This window comes from Cupressus sempervirens, chromosome 1 (assembly GCF_028749045.1).
Source record: "Cupressus sempervirens isolate cs-2001-9-10 chromosome 1, ASM2874904v1, whole genome shotgun sequence".
NCBI classification, from domain to species: Eukaryota; Viridiplantae; Streptophyta; class Pinopsida; order Cupressales; family Cupressaceae; genus Cupressus; species Cupressus sempervirens.
The window spans coordinates 208,764,515-208,780,562 of NC_143118.1; the positions used below are offsets into that span (position 1 = coordinate 208,764,515).

Consider the following 16,048-nt stretch of genomic DNA (forward strand, 5'->3'; position numbering starts at 1 on the left):
GGGCCTGTATCAAGTACCTAAAACTTATTTGTAGATGACCCCATCAAAAAAATTTAAAAATGTGAAAACATCTTTCAAAACATATTGAAAGATGGATAGCAATGTAGAAAGGGTAATTCTAAAATCAAGAATGCCACAACCATGTGAATGTGTCATTTTTAGCAAGGATGCCACATGTTAAGGATTCACAAATTGCACAATAAATGGTCCCCACAAGCATTAGTCCAAGGTGTATCCTACATCGAGTAAGCAACCTTTGATGCAATGAGGTATTTAATTCAAATTGTATCCTCCATCGAGTACGCTGTACGTTGGGCTGAAGATATCAGTTATTAGCTTGTGACAAATGTCATCAGCTTATTGGACACCTGGGAATTCCCTGCTCCATAAAGGATTAGGAAATCGCAACTCCTTTGCTGCAATCCTCCATGTCGCTGCGAGCTCTTGCCGTCATGTCCACACCAGGGGTGACTTCCCCTCTTCCAGTGAAGGAAATCCCAGGCTCCTATGGCCTCCCCTTCGTCGGAGCTGTCGTCGACCGGTTCGAGTACTTCGTAACAGAAGGAGCCGAGAACTTCTTCAAACGCGCATAAAGAAATACAAGAGCACCGTACTGAGAGTCAACATGCCGCCAGGCCCGCCCATTGTGTCGGACTCGAGGGTCATAATGCTCCTGGACGCAAAGAGCTTCCCCACGCTCTTCGACCTCACCAAAGTGGACAAGGCCAACGTCCTCACGGGAACCTACATGCCCAGCACCGATTTCACCGGCGGATGCCGAACGGCTGTGTATCAGGACCCCTCCGAGGAAACCCACGGCAAGCTCAAGGCCTTCTGCTTCCACGTCCTCAAAGTAGCTCGCCCCAGAATCTTCCCCGAGTTCGCCCGGTCGTTCGACGAGCTGTGTGTTGAAGTGGAAAAAGCATTGGAGAAAGATGGGAAGGCGTCGTTCAGTAACAAAGTGGATAATTTGACATTCAATTTTCTGTGCCGGGCTCTCATCGGGGCAGATCCGGTGGCTCCTGGCCCGGCCAGTCTGGGGACGAGCGGGCCAACGCATGTTAAGACATGGCTCGCGCCTCAGCTCGCCCCAATTGCGAGCTCGGGCGTTTTGCCCAAGGTTCTCGACGAGCTCACAATTCACACATTCCCTCTCCCGTTTGCTCTCGTCTCCCGGGATTATAAGAAGCTCTACGATTTCATCTCTCGATTTCGCCGTAGAGGACTTAGGGCTTCGGAGAGACGAGGCCTGCCACGACTTGCTTTTCAAACTCGGCTTCAATGCATTCGGGGGAATGCTCATCTTTTTCCCCAGTATCGTCAACTATGTTGCCAAGGCGGGTGAGGGTTTGCAAAGAGAGATTGTCAAAGAGGTTCGCGGGGCCGTGGAAGGGAATGTGGGGCTGAATATGAAGGCGTTGGAGTCCATGCCGCTTGTGCGCTCTGTTGTCTACGAGGCGCTGAGGATGGACCCGCCTGTGCCGTTGCAGTACGGGCGGGCGAAGAGGGATTTTAGGGTGGAGTCGTACGATGCGGCGTATGAGGTGAAGAAGGGTGAGTTGCTCGGTGGGTATCAGGCACTGGCTACTAAGGATTCCCATGTTTTCACCAACGGGGAGGAGTTTGTTCCGGGGAGGTTTCTTGGAGAGGAAGGGGAGAAGCTCTTGGAGTGTGTACTGTGGTCTAATGGACGCGAAACGGATGAGACCACGGTTGAGAATAAGCAGTGCGCAGGGAAGGATATTGTTGTGATGGTCGCCAGGCTTTTGGTGGCTCATCTCTTTCTTCGCTATGATTCTTTCGCTGTAGATGAGTCATCTTCTTCGGCTATCTTTACACAACTCACCAAGGCTTCTTAATATAGGAATCGATCATGACTTTGCTTGTGCTTCTACTTGTTGTGGGTAATGGTGTCTTTCAATCGCTGATGTAGCTGGCAATCTGCCCCAGCATGTTCAGGACAGATATATATCAGATTGCCTATCTCCTTTTCGTGATCGCCATAATGTTTTATGGTGTGATCTCTAGTGCTAGGTCTCATCGTCTTAGGGGTCTCTGATGTCGTGTTATGTTACCTCCTTCGTGGATTTCTTGGAAATATGTAATTGAATGTATAGTTATGTCGTTTTTATAGAGTTCAGTTCTACCGCATGGTTGTTCTTCAGTTAAATTTGCAAGTCCTTATCTCTTCGCACTATAAATGGTCTAATTCTATATTTATAACAATTAAATTTATTCGGTAATTTTAAAGGATGGAAGCATTAGCATTTCATGTGAGTTCATGAGAATATTCTTATGAATCGTGTAATTCTTTATTAAAATTTTTTAAAAAAATAAAAAATGTTATAAATCAAACTAGTAAAATGAGAAGAAATATTAAAAAAAAAAATTGAGATAAAAAAAGAAAGAAAAAAGTTATGGGTTAAAAAATTATTTTAAAAAATGTTGAAAAGAGATATCTAGAAATATTTATTTATTTAAAATAAAACTATAAAATTAATATAATACTGATCTTTTTAAAAGATAAATAAAATAGTAACATATAAGACATTTAAAAATTTGGCAGTAAATTGAAAGGATTTTGTAAAAGGTAACTATAAAAAGAATAAAATTCTATAATGCTCTTTTTTGCACAATAGATTTTGCAAGATTTTTATACAAATATCTCTTTTCATAGAGATGTCATTCACTAGTAAAAGATATGAAATCATACTATTTAACTAATTGCTTCACGTAATATTATGCATCTCTTACAATACTCCATCATCATATCCTTACAATTTACCTACATCATATGGTAAAATAGTTTACTTGGGTTCTCCAATATATCAATAGTAAATAGAATCATAACAATTTAGAATTTTACTTGGGGAAGGGGGAAAAAATATGGCTGCATAGGCCCAACTAAGTGTGTGATGCAAGGAAATTTCAAGGAAGATGTTTATCATCTCTTGGCTCCATGTAAGTGTACACAAGATTGTTGGTGTGAGATCAAAGAAAAATTTTGTTTGGTGGGACTCTTGCCAAATAAGATTCGAGACATTTTTCAATGTTGGTTGATCAAGGTTAGGAAATTGACCTTGTCAAAACTATGCACAATCTATCCACCAATAGTGATATGGGAGATTTTGAAGGAATATAATAGGAGGATATTTCAAAGAAAGTGGAACCAATTGGAAAAGTAATCAAAAGAATTGAATATGATATTAAAGAGGTAATGAGTGTTTTTAATATTCATTTAAAGCATTTTTAATCTCTATGCTAGATCATATAATATGATTTGTTTATTTTGCATGTCTATTTAATCTATCATTTTAAATCAAATCTACACCTAATTATTTATTGGATTATATCATATGGTTTGACCACCTTATCCTAAGTCTTTATTTAATTAAAATAAAATGCTCATTTTAATTAAATAAATCCTCTTTATCCAATTTGTACACATGAAAAATGAATTTCCTATTTTAAGAATAAAATAAAAAGTTTTTTTACTACACATTGAATATGCAGTTTCTAAGGCAATGAAATCTCTTTTTCCTCATATTATTTTCCATGTATCTTTTGCCTCTTAACCATGTCCATCACTTTCGCTTCTTGAGAATCTTCTATACCAAAGTCAAAACAATAATATTTCTCAACCATAGATTTTGTTCCTTAATCTCCCATCATCCATTGCTATTTAAAAGGAGTCTCTATCCTTACTCTCTCATAATATTAGACTCTTATGCTATTTTTATGTTGCAAGTTTCATTCTAGAGCTTTTGGAGCACTTGAACACTTTTTTGCATTCTAATACTTTGGTACTAGTTTTCTCTCATTGTAGCTCAAATTTTGCATAATAGTTTGCATTATCTAGTCTAAATAGGAGAGTAATCTTGCTCATTTTGTTAGTTTAGTTTTCTTTCTTGTTATTGCATCTCATCTTGGATTATCTTGCACTCTTATTCTAGCTTTCACTTGCATTTGCATGCTCTCATTTTACTCTTGGATAGCAACATTTTTGCTCTTATCTTTGAATCTTCTATTCTATGATGCACTTTACAAGGGTCTCCTATTGAAGTTCATTTCAAAGTCACACTCATACTTTATTTTCTTATTTTTTCTTGTAAGTCATATATAGGAAACTCTAAATCATCATTTAATATTTCTAATTCATTCGGTCCCCCAGATATAAGGTCTTAGCAAAGTGTGCCACACTTTTGGCACCTAGTATGTGGCTAGAACCAAGTTTCTAACTCTATTTTCTCACATTTTTTTGAGTTCAATAATTTAATTTTCTTGTATCTTAGTTGCATTCCTCATTTTTTTCATAGCCACAAGTATTGGATCTAATCAAGTGGTTTTTTAGGCTTCTAACTTTGGTTTTTAAGGCTAACCCTTATGCCCGTTGAGTTTAAGGTAAAACCCTAGGGTTTTGAAAGATTTGATCATATATTCCAAACAACTTAGTATTTTTCTATGAAAGTTTTTTTTGTAGGTTTGCAATGGATCAAATGTGCCTTAGTCAAAAAAATAGATTTTTTAGATTAGATTTTTGTGAGTTATAATTTTAGCTTTATCTTTAATGAAAATTCATTTCTAGTTGCAAATTTAGTGTCATTTTTAGAAAATTTTAAATTTTTGGAATGGTTTAATAATTTGATGGGGAGTTTACTTCTTTCAATTTTTTTTCATATAGATGTAATATTATGGCAGAATTAGTAAATTTAAGAAACCTATTATGTTTTGGGAAAATGGGTCCCTATTAAGCTCGATACTCCTAAAGTTGTTTCATTTTAAGAAATCTTTCTTATATTTTACTATAGTTCTCTTCTTTGCATTTTTATATTTTCGGTTGAAATAATAGAAAAAAAATCTAATCTTTTTTGAAATTGAAAGCAACAAAAAATGGTGGTTGGGCCAAAGCACAAAACTAAACAACCTTCTATTTAAAAGATATTTCAAGATTTAGGTCAACCCACTTTTCAATTTCAAAATACTAGACATCACAATATTCCAACTTTGACATAAAACAGTATAAAAAATACTATCCCAGTTACTACAAACTAATCTATAACAAGGACTAAGCATGAAATAAAAAAATAAAAAATTATCAATAGTCCAAACAAGTACCATTAAGTTAGCCACCAAGGCTCGGGTGCTCTAAAAGTAGCATAAAATAAAATAAAATTAAAAGGGGGTACTACTTCCCCTTGGCCTTCTCTATTCCTTCTGGCTTATCTAGCAACATTTGGAGCCAATCATCAGCTAAGAACTTTTACATGGAGCCTGTATAGTCCACCCCTGATTCTGTAGTTAATCCCTCTTTCTCAACATGGAGTAGGTGAAGGGTCGAGGCCACCGAGTGCATCACCTTGACAAAAAACATGGTGGCCTAATCAAACCTTTGTTCTAGAGTCTCCTATCTTTCAACCAACCTTCTCAGGTTCTTTCTAATGTAATCCTAAGCCATATTTTGAGCCTCAATGTTCCTCTTTGAGGTTTGTTCACTTCTACCAACCACAAGTTGAAGGGAGGTTAGAGTCTCTTCGTTTTTAACCCTAGATCTCTCAAGGGTTTTAGTCTTCAAAGTATCAAAAGAATGGGAATGCATGGGGCTTAACTAGCTTCTATCCCAACCCTTATGCTCACCAATTGCTTCATCCTCCTCCTTCCTAGTCAGTTTATTCTTAGTAATTTTTTTCTTCTACTTTTTCTAGGGGAGTTTATGTTTACAACTATCTGTGGATTTAGAATTAGGGGATACTTCCATTCTTGGGTCAAGGTCCATATTAACTCTCCTCTTCTTACGTCTCATGGATCTTCTCTTGCCACCCTCAAATTTAACATCCTTGTTCATAATCTAGATGTTTTTCTCCATTTTGATTGTGTTTATAATGTTAAACTTTGGGGTTGGGTTATCTAGGGTGGTCACAATCTCCTCAGAATGTTGACGGGTCAAGGTAGAGAGGGTTAGGCTGAGGAGACTAACTTGCACACTTATAGGCTAAATGAGACAAATATTACAATGAAATTCATACAGTTTGTACATGAAAGCTTGGTGAAGGACTATATAGGGTTTACCCTTTTTCATTTTTCCCTACTTAAAAAATATTACCTTCCATGGAATCCAGTAGAAAGAATGGGAAGGATATAAGATCCTAATTGCAAAAATTTTTTAAAAGAAGAAAATGGTAGTAATAGAATATCTAGAATCTATCCTCAAGAGTGAGATATCTCATAATTGTATAGCATACCACTTTCCAAGGGTCTGAGAGCTCCATTCTAACATATCCACCATGACCACAAATAGAGCCCTCATTAGGTCAGAAGAATTGATTAAGGCTCATTCCATCCACCACACATGTCTTTTTTCTCCATTTCTTTCCCTCCAAGGATCATCCACCCGCTTTGGTAATAACTTCTTCGTTGATCTCAAAAGATATCTCATTCGCAATCACTCCCCCATTGTTCTAGGTATTAACAAACTATATCAAAATGACCTCATCATTTCCTTAAATGCACTTCATATGTGACACTAACCGTCCTTATAGTTTTCAATGGAATTTGGTGAAATATGAGAAGGGCAACCACCCATATTTTTTATTTCACCTAGATCCTTGATAAAATCTTTAGAGGTATCTGACATAACCACAATCTCTTTTTGTTGAAAGCTCAAACCAAAAAGAAGACCTAGAAAATTCAAGATAATGTACAAGCAATAGTGAGAACCAAAATGTGAAGGCTTAAGGAACTTATGCCACTTGAGAGGCACAAACTTGTACTGACCACACCATTTAAAATCCAACTTAAGTACTTTCTAATGTGAGTACCATCAAATTTAATAAACATCACCTTTTCATTTCTAAAAAATCCTACTATATCTTATAAGAATCTCAATGCCAAATTTGGTAATTATTCTCACCTTTTTCACCTTTACACAATCTAATCTTAAATCCTTTATTGTCAATGCTAATATGGTCACCTTTATGCCAACCAATCATAATAATGATTGTTTACCAAATAACCAATGAAATCACTTCCACTAATGATTCTCTCCATATTTGGTATCTTTAATGATTAATTAAATTAAATATGAGTTGGAAGCTTATTCATACTTCCCCAAGTACACGTGTCATGGGTCACATGTCCCATCATTTCTATCGCATTAGCCACACCATTTCCCTCATAATACACATGTTGAATGGGCTTGTTATTGAGTCTTAATATATAGTTATGACTGACATTAATGATATGTGATATATTTCAGAAAACATTATTATTTCCTTTTAGGGCCTCAATTATTATCTTTTAGTCCCCTTCAATAGTTATATTTTAAATACCATAGATGGTAGTAAACTTGAATCACCAAAATAAGCCCACAACTTCACCATAATTACTTCTATTTTCTCCACAATTGTAAGTGTAGTCCATGATCAGGTTGTCATAGTGATCTCTTATAACATCTCCCACAATTGCCTATCCCCCTTTGTAGAGAAATGAAAGTCTAGCTTTAGCCAACATGGGAGGTGGGGAGAGAATCTCCAAATAGTTCTCTACATGACCAACAATTTTGTGTTGTTAGTTTTGAAGACTAGATCCATTATATGCTAGTTTTCTGCTATAACCCATTGATAGGGATTTAGGGTGTACATAGGGGTCCACCATTTTGAGAGGGGGTTAGTCTCATGAACAAAATTAGAAATCAAAAGGGTGGTGGTAGGGGGGGTGAGATGTGTCACAAAAAATCTGATTATTTCTTTCCTTCCAAAACCACTAGAAAACATATAGGGGAATCAATTCCCAGAGTATTCTTAAGAGGGGGTGATGGATCGAGAGCTCTTGTCCATATATAAATTACTACATATTGTTATTGAACACCCATTGAATGCTAAATCTATGCAGTATATCTAACTAGACTTCCTTGGTATATGAACAATGAATCAATAAATGGGTGGTAGTCTCTTCCTTAGATTGACATAGGCTAAATCTATTAACTAATTAAAATCCCCTCCTCTTAAGATTATCAATTGTGAGTATACTGCCATGCAGGGCCACCCACTAGAAGAAATTCACTTTTGGGATGATCCCTTGATTCCAAACATATTTCAATTCTATATATTCTTCTTGGTATAAGATTATTATAGGCATATTTAACTCTAAAAAATCTCAATTATTTATTTTTCCAGACTATCAGATCTTCCATCAAGAAAATAGGAACCCCAGAATTATCAAAGAACCTTTAGAGATTTTGATCAATGGATGGGATAATATTCTTTGCTACAAGTTGATCTACTTCTCACTATTATCTATATATTCTTGCACTTGTACAAATTCTGTCTAAATATGACAACTTCAGAGGAGTGAATTAGCATTGGTCAAGGATAAATCCTAACCAATTATCTTTCAAAAATCTGATTAGTCTCTCATCCCCCATAAACCATCTGATACCTTGCCTCAAATTTTTTTTCCATTAATAAAATGAGTCCATATTCTTGAGCCACATGGGAGCCCACTCCTCTACAAATTGTACTTGAACTCACCCCCCTCATGTACTTCACCCTCATAATCTGGCACCACCTAGTTTCCTCTTTGATCAATCTCCATTAAATCTTGGCCATTAATTCTTTGTTAATGTCAATGATTCTTCTCAAGTTTAATCCCCCACCCCCACATCTTGGACTTGTAAACATTTTCCAAAGAAACCAAACTCAATCATGATTACTCTTCAGTCCTGGTCCATAAGAAGTTACCCTAGATTTCCTCAATCATCTCAATGAACTTAGCAAAATTTTTTAATAGGGACAAGAAATAAAATAGGATACCCTATAAGGAGGCCAAAGGAGATATAATTTACCCAAAAATTTCTTAGGACTTTCTATTCTAGTTGACCATCTTCTTTTGGGTGTGTTCCATAATAATATTCCAAAACTCGAGGGATACTTCTTTAAATATGAGGGGTAATCCCAAATAAGTATCTGGGAGCTTAGCCTATTTTAATTGAAGTTCCATAGTAATTTGTTTTACTAAGTTTTTAGTGGTTTATAAGGAAATATATTATTCCCTTAGAATAATTAATACTTTGGCTAGAAATAATAGCATATTCATCAAGAAGCTTCTTCTAGTGTCTGGCTTCTCTAATGGACACAATCACAAAGAGGAACGTGTCATCCAAAAATTGTTGGATAGCCTTTGGGAGAAGTGAGGTCACCAAATTAATACCTTTTAGGTGATCACACTTAGCCATTTCCAAGAACTTTAGCAATAGTAATGAATAGGTATGGGGATAGGGGGTCACCCTGTTGAACCCCCCTCCTAGTTTTGAAGAACTTTCCAATGGTACCATTCAAAAGAACATAAAATTGAACATAATTAATAGTATCTTTCACTAAAGAAATAAGTCTCCCATCAAACACCATCCTAATAAGGATGTCAAAAAGGAAATCTTAACAAACGTTATCATAGGCTTGGAGATGTCAAACTTCAATGACATACCTAGATTTTTGCTCCTTTACATTGAAAATATAACTTCATGGGATGTGATGACAACATCGAAGATTTGCATACTTGGGATAAAACCACTCTAAGAGGAGCTAATGAATTTATTTAGGAAAGGCTTGAATCTATTAACCATGGTCTTAGAAATGATTTTATGGAGAGTATTACATATGTTGATGGGTTTGAAATCCCCTATCCTAGTGGGTTCAACAATCTTTGAGGCCAAAAATATATAAGTTTAGTTCATCTCTTTGAGGAATCTCTTGAAAATAATTAATCAATTGTAGATTTTCCTTGATGTGTTACAAAAAATGTCATATCTTTATTTTCCAATCTCACTTAGGTGATGAAGATAGTTTCCATCATTTGTCAACCATTCTAGAGTAAACCAAGTTTAGAAGACAATGTCTACCAAGTTCAATCATGCACCAAAGAGAAGTTTGCAAAAGTTCAATGTTCACGAAGCTCACTTGGTTAACAAAGGAAAATTGGCATGGAACTAGTGCTAACTGAGTTCACTTGGTTACCAAAGGAAGTTTATGAAGTTTTAGTGTTAACTGATTTCACTTGGTTAACATAGGAAAATCATTTTAGAGTTAGTGTCTACCAAGATGGGCCAGTTAACTAAGGATTTTCTTAAATTAACATATTTAGTTTAATGAATTTATTTGTTTAGTCTAGCTATCTTAAAGGATGAATATTATTATATTTGTAAGTCTATTCAAGCCTACTTGACAAGGAAAAAGATATAAGTATAAGGTCAAGTTGTGGGATTGAATATGAAAATCATGGGATTGAAATGATAAACCAAGGAATAAAATTTGAATGATAGCAGAGTATCTTGAGTTGACCAAGATACAAAGTTTTATTTGATCAAGGAGGATCAAGTATTCAAGCTAGAACTTAGATATGAAATTAGAAATATAGTTGCATCAACAATTAGTACATATCATTGTTACTCTCTAATAACTTTAGTAGTGTATCAAATTTCTTAACAAATTTAGCTTAACAACTATTTGCCAAATCCTCCAACAAGGTGGGATTTCAAGATTAAAGTGTCTAAAGACCTCGAACAAGGCCACTCGTAACAGGGTGATTAAATCCTTTAATACGGTCACACCCAACAATGTGTTTTATAACCTTTAATAGGGTTGACTCCTAATAGGGCTCACTTCTAAAGAGTAAAAAACAATAACTAGTTGCAATTGACAGTTTTTCCCAAATTGGATTTCCACATTAAATCCTAGTGTCACTTGTGTTCATGCTATTTCTTTTAAGTGTATGCAACTAAGTTAATTAACATTAATCACACTTAATATCATAAATATCTCCATGTTTAGTATTTACCAAGTTACTATTGATATTTCAGTACTTGCCGTGTGATAATAAATTACTAGTGTTAACCGAGTGCCTCTATGTTAACCAAGTTTTAGTAGAAGTTATATTTTTATTTGTATTGACATCTAAGGGATCTCAGATTTATTTTTGCAGTAATTTATTCACCTCTCCCCTATCATTTACTCCTCTTATATTTCCAACAAAATCTCCCTTTGTTAATGAAATCTTGCATGATAAGATCATACTTCAAAATGTCACAAAATTCCTAGAAAAATGCCAAGGAAAACACATTTGAGCCTAGTGTCTTATAATCCCCCATGGGAAAAACTACCTCCTTCACCTCCTTAATCTCCCCCTTTTTTTGAATGTTCTCCTTCATCACATTGTTCACCACCGAGATGCTACACCTTTAGAATTTATCCCTCTTGTTGTTTTCTTGGGGAGCTAGATTCTAGTTGTAGACATTCTAAAAGTACATAGACCTCTAGTTTCTCATGTCCTTTTCCTCTATCAACTCTTGAACCTAGTCATCCACAAGTTTGGTGATAGTGTTCCTCTTTTTGTTTTTTGAGGTTGACCTATGGAAGAAAGAATTATTATGGCCACCCTCCACCAGCCATTGGATGTGAGATCATTGTTTTCAATATATTTCCTCCTTCATGGATATGTCCCTCCATTACCTTCTCAAGTCCCTCTCATCACCCATAGTCTCTTCATCAATAGCTCCACTAGGTAGAGATTATTCAAACTCCTCTATTTTTTTTAATCTCTTTCTTTTGTTTAAAAATGCCTTGAAATGAGTTCTTTTTCCATATTTTAACTTCCTTTCTAATGATCTCCATTTACCTAGTTTCTCCAAAGCATTTAAAAAGGAGTATTGAATTCCACAACACACATCTAGTTATTCTTCCCACATATAACACTCGACACTTCCTCTCAAAATTGAAATCTTCAACCCAAGAATTAGGAGCATAGAATTTAAGAAGGTGCCAATTAAAGAATTTTTCAAAAAACTCACAAACTAGAAAATTTTGGCTACAACTGATCATCTTACCTAAGTTCTTATTTGGTTCCCAAATATTAGCAATATCTCTAGAAGTTCCATTGGCCTTACTATACACAAAGTAAGCACTCGACCAGATGTAGAAAACTGTCTAAACAAAAACATTTAGTGACATTTTGACTTCCTCAATAAGAATAATATCAACTCTATGTTCTCTAATATTATTATTAATAGAATATATCTTTTTGGGGCTATTTATCCCTTTAGTATTCAAGGAAATAAGCATTATCTTTGGCATCTCTTTATGTCCTTAAAGGTAAGCTGGGTACTTTGAGCAACATCTCTTGATGTGGCTTTAAGTCTTGTGGTTTTCTTTGAAGGTCTACCCACCTTAGCCTCTAATCCCATGTCCACTCTATTGGAGCCTCTTGACTTTAGTTTAACCATATCCCAACCATCATAAAGATTAGACAATGGTTGTGCAGAGGCCAAACACTCCATGTTATACTAGATGGGAGAGTGGAATTCATGGCATATTAGGATTGTAACTATAAGAGAGCCACTCTGGTCACCCCCATGAACCTTATCTCTCCCACCAAGAGAAATCAAGCACCCTTTCTAATCTGTGGAGTCTCTAGGGGCACCCATTTCCAGCTTAGGTTCAGACCATGAAAGGACCTTATCCACTCTCATTTCCAAGTAGAAATCCTCCTTCTCATAGGAGATTCCTATTTGAATTTTGCTTAGTATCTCCACAATCCCTAAGGAGGGCCCCATGGGGTCACTGTATCCATCCATGAGAATCTCTAAGCCATCTTCTAGCACTTCCTTCCAAACTTTCTTTGTGGAGGGGCCTTCCATGACTATGGTGTCTTTCTCTAGTACAACTCTCTCCTTCACATTGATATTAAACTCCTTAGTTTCCTCCTTCCCCTCAATGTTATGAAGGGGCCTCCATGAACTTTTGGCATGGATAGAAGGGAACCTAGGATTCACTTTCTCCTTTCCTTTATGGTTCTTTTTGGGATAGTCAATGAAAATGTACCCAAAAGTAACACACTACTAACAGAAAAACTCTACATTCTCATATGAGATGGGTTTGGACCATTTCCTTCTCTTGAAAGTAATGGAAATCCTTATAGGGAGGGGCTATTTTATAATAATTTTAACAAAAAATATAGCAAAAATCAATCTAGCTTTTCTAGTCATAATATTATCAATTCTAATAAAGTGACCAAAAGAATCACCAATCCATTTGAAAACCTTATCATCCCAAAATTCTAGGGGAAACCCATATAAATGAACCTAAATAGGGACCATATATAGTAAATCCATATCTAGGTTGAATCTAGGCTTCCTTTTAGCAAGGTAAGAAGGTGTTTACTAAAGTGTCAAGTCACTGACATAATAGTCCCATTATTCTCCACAAAGGAAAAGTTGAATACGAATAGACTCACTGACATTGCAGATATGGTGATAGCTCCTTTAATTTTCCATCTTGTCATACACCATTTCCTAACCATCTCAATCAATGGGCAAAGCTTGGGTTGACCCCTGAGATATTGAGTTAATAAGTAAATCTGGTAGAGTAATCTATGGGCCACACCCATGACCACCATATAATGAGACATCTCCACCATCTTCTCATTTTTATACCCCATCAACACACATACCCACCTAGGTTTGAGGATTGTAACCGTGTTAGAGTTGACCTCCCTTAGATTCATCAAAACCTAGTTGCTCAAAAAGGCTAGATCTTCTAGAAGCTCCTTAGGACCACAAAAGGTTCCAAAGAAACTATTTTGAGGTAAAACCTAGTTCCCCAGAAAGGATAAATCTTCTAGAAGCTCCTTAGGATCACAAAGGGTGCTAGAGAAACTATTATGAAGCAAGAAATCTAAACTTACAGAATCACATACTAGGACTAGGTCTGAGTCTAAGTAGTCTTGCAAAGGATCTAGGGGTACTGGTGGAGGGGGGCTCTCCCTAGAATCACTAATAATTAGTGGAAGTAGTGAGAATTTGTAGAGCAAGTTACATTTTTGGAAACATACAAATCCAATCTTGTTGACTAGGTCAAAAGTAAAACATAAAAAAAAGCATTTTATTATTAGCTTGCACATTATTTGAACAAAGTTTAAAGTATGATATGAGTTTTCATATTTAAGTGGAATCAATTAATTAAATGAATTTTATTAGAGTCATCATATCTCTTCATGATTTTATATACTTGATTGAATTTTGTAAAGGGATTTTGGAGGTAAAAGGAGCAAAAAATGGAAAAAATTTGGAATGCATAAAATTAAGGTGCAAATGTTGTAAACCTCCTTATTTTCATTGTAAATAGTGATCACCATCTTCTTTTTCATTATCAAATAAATTTTTTTTTTTTCCAACTTGTTTGGCAAGTCTTTCCAACATCAAAAAAATAACTTAAAATCAACCATTCCAAGTTTTTCGTATTTATGTTTTTATTTTGAATTCTTGTTAAGGAGTTTGAGGGGAATATAAATAATTGATCTTTCTTTTCATTTTTAGGGGGGACAACCTCAACTCTCATGTTTCGATGCAGTATAAATAGTGGGGCTTGAATATAAAGAAAATCCTTTTGGAAGTTGCAATATTTTCAATCTTGGCTAAGCCCTTAATAGCTTTATAACTTTTAGAAGTAATGGTAGAGATTGGGTTACCATTTCATCCCTATTCTTTGACAATATTCTCTTTGATCTAAGAATTCAGACCTCACATACCTTGTGTATATTGAGGAGATCCCCTAGTTGAGCTTGTACATCCTACTATAAACTTGAATAGGTTGTTGGTGTGTTTTATTAACTTGAGCATTTAAAATCTTCCCCACTTGGGAAAAAATGGGACACATCCATCGAATTAAGCCTTAGATATATTTTTCCTTTTGAATGATTTCATTATGTTTTTACTCAAAAAAACAAAAAAATCATAAAATTGTAAAAAAAAGGAACAAAAGAAAATAAAGTTCAAATTTTTTTCCTATAAGTCAAACTTTTCAAAACTATCAACCAATAAAACAATGATTTGAATGATTTTCTAGGGTTAAACTTTCAAAACTAAGCTTAGGTGTTGTGAACACAAATTTCTTTTAGCTCCTTGTGTCCTTTGGTCTTGTCTCAACATGAAAGGATTTTGTTTCATTCAAAAGCTAGCTTGAGGTAATCACAACCTTGGTTAATGAATTATCCAATTTTCCATATTTTCCTATTATCTCTTTTACTGATCTTTTATCTTATCTTTTCTTATTCACAAGTGACTTACATAGGGAATCTACCCACAACTTGGGCATCTTGTGACAAGTTATCTTTCCTTTTATAATATCACTTTGGACATGTGTACTATTTACTTCACCTTTTTTGGAAAATATTGATACTCTATTTTTCCTATCAAATTCTATTCTCCTTCAAGCTTGAGTTTTTATCCAAATTTATAGGATTCAAATCTTTTTCTACAAAATCTCAAGTAAGTCTAACTGATCATGAGTTCCTCTATGTCACTAAGTAGTTGTAAGACCTACATGATGGATAGTAAGAACTAGAAGAAATAAATGATTCCACTTACCTTCATCTAACTAAGGACATCATGGATATATAGTCTAACCTTGTAAAATAGATAAAAGAAAGATTAACATCATCACATGAGTTTTCCTAAGTCTTGTATATGGACAAGAGTTATCTTTCTCAAGATTATGTTCATGCTCTTCTTCTAGGTCTACATTCTCCATCTCTTCTAAACATCATTCATTTTCTTCCTCTATGCCTAAATTTTTTACACCCCCATAAAAATAGACACCATAGAGACAAAGACAATGATCCAACCTTTGATCAAGACTCTATGCCAGAACTTTATGATGGACCTATCTTTGACTGAGATGATGAAGACATGGATGCATCATATTCACTTGATGAACAAAAATAAGCTTCCAAGGATAGTGAATCAAACAAATGAAATGACTCTAGAGGTAAATCTTATTGGGTTCCCATACCTAAGCATGAATTCATACCTTTTGGATACTCATATAATGTGGTGCTTAAGACCTAGTGACAAACACGATTACTACTTTACCAGGAAACTCTAGACCTTATGAACTCTAGATAAAACTTAAGTGGTGGAATGATGATCACTATTGTGACTATTGGAAATTTTTTTAGCACCTCTCTCAAGATTCATGATAGGAGCTTAACCTCCTTCTATCTATTA

The 16,048-nt window shown here is 35.3% G+C and overlaps 1 pseudogene; it reads left to right on the top strand.

Annotated features, from left to right (window-relative positions):
- The first annotated feature begins 428 nt into the window (after positions 1–428).
- LOC149576882 (allene oxide synthase 2, chloroplastic-like) lies at positions 429–2,170 on the top strand (annotated as a pseudogene).
- The last annotated feature ends 13,878 nt before the right edge of the window (positions 2,171–16,048 follow it).